The sequence below is a fragment of the Mus musculus genome, chromosome 14 (genome assembly GCF_000001635.26).
Source record: "Mus musculus strain C57BL/6J chromosome 14, GRCm38.p6 C57BL/6J".
Taxonomy (NCBI): Eukaryota; Metazoa; Chordata; class Mammalia; order Rodentia; family Muridae; genus Mus; species Mus musculus.
The window spans coordinates 72,863,777-72,870,696 of NC_000080.6; the positions used below are offsets into that span (position 1 = coordinate 72,863,777).

At 41.4% G+C, this 6,920-nt stretch overlaps 1 long non-coding RNA gene across 1 annotated transcript; it reads right to left on the minus strand.

Moving 5' to 3' along the window:
- Nucleotides 1–3,238: 3,238 nt before the first annotated feature.
- On the minus strand, nucleotides 3,239–6,021 carry Gm41207. Its single transcript, XR_874817.2, has 3 exons — nucleotides 5,803–6,021; nucleotides 3,736–3,936; nucleotides 3,239–3,395 (listed from the first exon to the last, which is right to left on the minus strand). It is a non-coding gene; the product is annotated as a predicted gene, 41207 (long non-coding RNA).
- Between the last annotated feature and the right edge of the window lie 899 nt (nucleotides 6,022–6,920).

The following is a 6,920-nucleotide window of genomic DNA, read 5'->3' on the forward strand; positions in this document are numbered from 1 at the left end:
CTATGCTTCTTCTTAAAGAGTCATAGGGCATAATCATATTTTAAGGCTTGGAAAATGATAAGAGAATTTTGTGGAAATAGGCTTGATCCAGAGTTTAAATGTAATTATTTAATATAGTTAACATTCATAATTACATTAACAATGAACCACACCCAGAATTCCCAACCCCCAACTCCAACAATACTAAATAGAGCTAGCACAATCTGTAAAATACACTTAGGAGATGCAGATCTTACTTAACACTATTTCCTAAACCCTCAAGGAGATGAATCATGAATATAGACTCTAACCCTACATGAGACAGAGAAACATTGGGATTTGAAACTCTTTCTTGATTGTTAAATGTTAGCCTATTCTGTGGTACATGGGGACTTTTTTTCCTTTGAGAATAAATGAAGAACTTCAGAGACAAGGGAGCTGCATACCCCAAATAAAGTCCTCATTCAACAAACCTCGAGCATCCAGGACAGTCCCTTCTTCTCAGTACCCTTCGGAGGGCTCACTAACAGAGCCGGAGTCTTTCCTGGCAAGAACACCTGGTTTCTGTTCTGTTTCATGTCACCCTGGTAAGAGCTCTGGTGTCACACAGCTGGACATGAGTCTCTCTCTGTGATGGCTGGGAAGTTATTTAGTCTGTTGGCGACCTGGTGCTCTACTTTGTAAAATGGGGATAAAGACATCTCGCTGTGTTTTCAGTGACTGAGATAAAGCCATCAAAGGCCTAAGCAGAGAGAACATGAAGAGCTCACAGTGGAGATGTGCCAAAGTCTCTCTTCTCTCCCATGTAACGTTTGCATCACTTTTAGATTGACCTTATTGTATGTTTCATTATTATAGGATATGTATCTTCTTATTCATATTTGTGAAATCTTCTTGCTATTCATTTAAAATTATTCTGTGGAATTTGACCACCGTTTTCCCCAGAGAATCCTAGTGAGAACTGGAATGGTATGGAATAGCCAAGTACTACTTTTTATCTTCAACGAAATGTCAGTCTTTCTCCTCCATTTTTGCTTCAAGGGAATAGAATTTATGACTGTGATTAACTGTTTCTATATCTACACAACTCTGTCTGAACATACAGGGAGCTAAATGAGAAGAGTCAAAACTACACATTCTTGGTAGCACAAAAATTTTTCAGGAACTGAAACAGAGCAGAAGGCTCAAAGGGGACTCACTTTGTTTCTCCAAATGTAAAAGGCTGAAAGTGCACAGATGCGTCACAAAAACCTCCCCTGGGGACAATCATAAAGGCAATACATCATGTTTTAAAATCCAGTTACCAACCCAATTATCCAGACCTATCATGCCCAAGGTAAGTTACTTACATCCATGAACACAGATGCAAAATCATCTATGAAATACTTACAAATGAATTTGTTATGCACACAACGCACGCGCACACACACATGTGCCCATGTGTGCATCTTAGCTCCAACTGTCAAGTTGATTCCCCTCAGAGTTATCTAAGGGAGTCTCAATTGGGGGTTGCCTGGACCATATTAGCCCATGGGCGTGTCTATGGGGCATTTTCTGAATTGCTAATTAATGTAGGAGGCCTCAGCCCACTGTGGGCAGTACTGTCCATAGGTAGTCGCTCCTGGGCTATATATATGTGAGTAACCAGAAGATGCAAGCCAGGATGCAGCTTCCTTCTAAGGTTTCTACTTCAGGCACACGCTTTGAGTTCCTGCCTTGGATTTCCTCCATGACAGATTGTAAACTGTAGCTGAAACAAACCTCTATCCATGTTGCACTTGGTTGTGGCATTTTTCACAGGAACAGAAACTATGTGTGTAAACTGACAGATTGCTTCTAAATTTTATACTGAATAACTAGGCCAAGAATACTCCATCTTGAAAAACAAAATAATATGCTATTAATATTAGAAAAATTAAGTGGCATAATTTTATCTTAGCATGATGAAAATAAAATTGCACAATCATCCCAGTGGACCAAAGATAAGGCTCTGATTGCCCAAGATCCTGGACTTGGTCTTCAGTGATACAAACAAGAACAAACCCTGATGTGATTAACTTCACCATTAAAAAAATATAGAAAATTGTAACTAGGAGAAATTATTGAAATCTCAATTTTAAAAACATTGCAGATTATCTTTAATGGAAAATATAAAGTGCTTTTTGTGCCAGCATGAGTAATTAGAGGAGATGTTTGCTGTCATTATCTCTAATCCTAATCAACATTGTACTTTGGGCTTCAGGCAATGAAATAACACAAAAACAAAGACATGCACAACACCATCAAAATTTGTAGATGATCAACTGAGTACATGGGAAACCCATAAAGATAAACATAATTAAAAATGAATTAAGGTCTCTGGGCATGAGGTCATTATATTAAAATCAACTGTATACCTATATACCACAAACAACTAGGAACAAAATGTTAAATGGTGCCATTTATATTATAAAATATTAAGTACTTATATAATCAAATCCACGTTAAAATTTCTATACTGGAAACTGCAAAACACCGTGGAGGGAACTTGAGAAAGACTTAAATATCAGAAATACATCCTCCTTCTGAATTGGAAGACTCAGTACTGAAAGACATCAAGTTTTCCTAAATTTAGTGTATTTGAAATACAGATTCCATTCTGTGAGTAAGTGTGTGTGTGTGTGTGTGTGTGTGTGTGTGTGTGTGTGTGTGTGTGTGTGCGTGTGTGTGTGTGTGCATCAACAGGCTATTTCTGAGCAACCAAGTCAAGAGTGCTCCAGAAAAATCTTGAAAAACAAAGTTACATAGGGCTGCAGCAGTTAAAACAGTGTGGCACTAGTGCTGCTAGTGGTGTAAGGAGAACAAACACACACACAGAGAGACAGACACACACAGAGACAGAAATACACATATACACACATGCCTGCACACGCACACAAATCAACAGAAAAAGACAAGTTTAGACTTATGACAAAACCTTGCTGCTGTAAACCAGTGGAGAAAAGATAAACTTCACAGTCAACCGGACAACTACGTGAATAAAACGGACGCTAGATCAGCTTCTCCTCCTCGATTAAAACAAAGTCAAAATTGACCCTGGACTTGAAAATGAAGGCAACACAGGAAGAATAAAAATTGGAATATGGAAAGACATAATTCACAATGCATCCAAAACATCTTTGGAAATTATTACAGCAGGCTATTTATTACTTTGTTCTTAATGATATTGTGAAGGAAACCATTAGGACTTAGTAAACTAAGACTCCTGGGAAGTTTCTGTGAGGGTCCAGATGTGATTTCTCAGGCATGAACTTCCATGGGTCTTGCTTGTTATTTCTCTGAACCCCTGAACCCCACGTGACTGTGAAAGCAGAAGGTCCAAGTATTGTGATGTTTCCATTGTAAGAGAGCCAAGAGGAACCCATAAATCCAGATTCCTAAGACAAACAAGCAGACAGAGGCGTAGTTATAGAAAATCATGAAAGTGAGTTAAACAGATATAAACAGTAGTCAAATGATTTCTGGGATAGCCTGGGCATAAAACTACAGGCTTCCTTCACAAGCAGTTAGCAAGCAGCACCATGCTAAGCATTGACACCGGGCCATATTAAAGCCGACCCATGCTTTCACAATGCTGTGGTAATAAATGGCGATAACTTTCCACCTAGAATTCTATAGTCCTTACCTCATAGTCATCTGTGAGGTAGATAAAACATTTCTGATATATGCGACATATCAAAGAGTTTACCTCTTACATACCTTTCCTTAGGAACTTACTGGAGGAAGCATTACTGCCAAAACTGGAGAATTCGGTCAGGAAGACAAGTCTTGTAGGACTCAAGAAATAAAAGATCCAGATGGACAGGAAGGACATCTCCCAGGCAATAGGTAAAGGACAGTGACAATGACTATTGCGGAGCTACTCCTGAGAGCAACTGGTTCAGACAGAAGCAGGTTAGAGGAGTACTGGAAGGATTTCTAGAAGAAGATGAATTTACGGGTCATCCACATGGCTTAGCTGGTAAAGGTACTTGCTGCTAAGTCTGGGGGACATGAGTTTGACTTGGGGGGGGGACCCGAATAGTAGAAGATGAAAACAAGTCTCACAGGTTTCCTCTGACTTTTACAGACTACCCACATACTTACACACATGCACAACATTCACTTTCGCAAACAAGTAAACTGTAATAAAAATAAAAATAACACTTCAAAAAGATGACATCAGCACTGCTTCTGCATACAAAATGGGTACGATCACAAAGAGCTAGGATAGAATTTTTGGCTACTCAGAAAATTAAGCAAAATCAAAACATGATCATTATTAATTCTGGGAAAAGTAAACAGAATGAAAAAAATTTTATAACACACTTCACGGTGCAACTATGAATAGTATCTCTGGCCGATAAACACAATTTATCAATCTAAAACCTATTATAAAATTATACAAGCACAGGAAGGGGGTTTTAAAAAAACTGTGGTTGATGCAATACCTAAAATAGTAACCAAAAATACAATTAGGGATAATACTAAGTTAAAGAATTAGCTTCAAGCAACAAGCATATGTGTTTTAAAACAGATATTTTGGGGATTGGGCAAGAAGGGCTGGTGGAGGCTGTTCCTGCTCTCCGCAAGCTCTGTAAAGCTATTTTGCACACCATCAGGTGGTGAATTGGGGTCAAACTAAAACTAACGGAGTGTGGAGTCCCGTGCTTAGGATCCTGGCTCTCCCGCTAAGGCTAAGGCAGGAGGATCAACAGTTCAAGGCTGACCGGCCACATAGTGAGACGCTGGGTCAAAAATAATAGAAGAAAAATTCTCACATGTATGGCATCTTGGGGCAAGTAATTTTACCTCTGTTGACCTCATTTGCAAAATGCAGGGGAGGATAGATTAATTTTTCTGTCCAGATGGCCTCTGACCAATAAACTTACATCGTAAGCCAAATAGTTTCTGCTTTAAAATCAATGCGATCCCAAGAAGTGGAGTCTACTTTTCACCATTGGAAGGGATGACAGGTTCACTTAGTTGAATCCCCAGTTTCCAGGAGGAAACCTAGAGGCATGGAGCAGTTTGTTCTAAGGTACCAACTCCTTACTGAGAACTTCCTATACTGTACCATTGGTCTCTAGATTTTGATTGGTTTATTTTTTAGTTTGTCAGAAAGTGTTTGCGGGGGCGGGGGCGGGGGCGAGGGGTTGCTTATGAATGAAGCAAGCAAATCACACAGGACTCCATACATCTGATTCTTACAATATTATTTCCCATGGTGTAGGTAGATAAACGTCATAGGTGGACTTCTCTCTTCCTCCCTCTTCACCTCTGTCTTGGCAGAACTGTGTGTCTGCCTCTAATTGCAAGCCCAGGTTAAAGTCAAGGTTAATAACATTTCTAACTCAGAAATGAATCGACCAGTGTCGATTTCTGTTGGGTGTCACCAAACCTTGCTGAGGCCATTAGTAATTTTCCAGACTTATCCCTACACTCGGCTCGTGGCTAAATCAATGCTCCAGTTATAACGGAGACACAGAGCCAGTATATGAAGCCGGAGATGGCTGGCAAACAGCATCGCAGGTGACATTCCGCCCAGAGCACGCTCTGCATCCTGTGAGCCACTTCCCTTCCCCCAGTCAATTTGCTGTGCTTGCCTGCCTGCAAATACAAGAGGGAAATCTGAGAGGCCAGTTACTAAGGAGACCAAAAAGGTGCCTTCTGAGTCATTCTCTGTTTGGAGGGAATGTGGGTGTAGTTTCTATGGCGGAAGCCTCGATGGTGATTAATTCATTTTTTTTTGACGTCCATGGCAGGCCGCAAGGGATGAAGAATTAATTTCAAATTAAGCCTTACCCTTTCGACAGCACTCAGAGCTAGCGAGGGAGAAGCTGGGGCGGCCGACTGGCAGGTGACAGAAGAAAGTGACTCACTGAGTCGGTGTATGGAGGCGGGTCAGAGGAGAAGCCTGCTTTCATGGGGAGGATAGGAGACAGGCAGAAATGTCCGGGTCAGTAAACGGCTGCGCCTTGGGGCCAGATAAAAGCACGGGAACAAACCAGTCATCTGACCCAGGAAAAGGAGCTGGAAAGGAATGGGAGCATGAGCCTATCTTGCTTTTGTGCTAAACCCTCCATAACTGCCAATTTCAACCAAGGAACCAACGCTGTTAAAAGAAAAGATGTGGAGGAGAAGATGTCGGGAGACGGGGGTTGGGGGAAGCAGGAAGAGACATTTGACTTAATTCTGACTCCTTCCTGGGGACTGCAGTACCATGGTGGAAACATCATGAGGTTAGACCACATGCTGTGTGCAGTCCCAGGAATGCCATCCAGTAGCTGGGTCTTTAGACCTCTGGGCAGTGCAGGCCTTGCAGGAGAGTTGAAGGGCTCTGCAGAGTTGAAATAGAATCACAAAATCTACCTGAGCTACTCTTCCGGAAGGGAGCGTCTAACTTGGCCAATTAGAATGTTTCAACAACCTCTACAGCTCCTAAGACATCGAATCAATCTCTAGCTTGGGAATAAGAAGGAATGTCTGCCTCAACGGGAAGCTCTCTTAGCTTCTGATTATCCACTGGATTATCGGAGTCACATAGAATTAAGCCAAGCTTCTCACAGAAACTGTTGTTTTCTTCTGATTCTATTCTTTCCCCCATTTGTTGTTCCTCCAGAACACTGTGGGAAATTTAGTTCTAGCCACCCAAATCCCCCATTCTACCCACCCCATTCCCTTTTGTTCTTAAGAAGTGTGACTTGAACCTAGCGCCCTGCTTATGTGAGTTAAGCACTCTACCGCTAAGATACATCCAGAGCCCCCCTTTACCATTTATTTTGAGACAGGGTCTTACTAAGTTGCCCACACTGGCCTTGAACTTATGATCTCCCTGCCTTAGCCTCCTGACTATCTGGAAGTACAGGCATGCAAAATCACTCATGGCTTCTCTTTTCTTATTCCTCCTCCTCTTCCTCCTC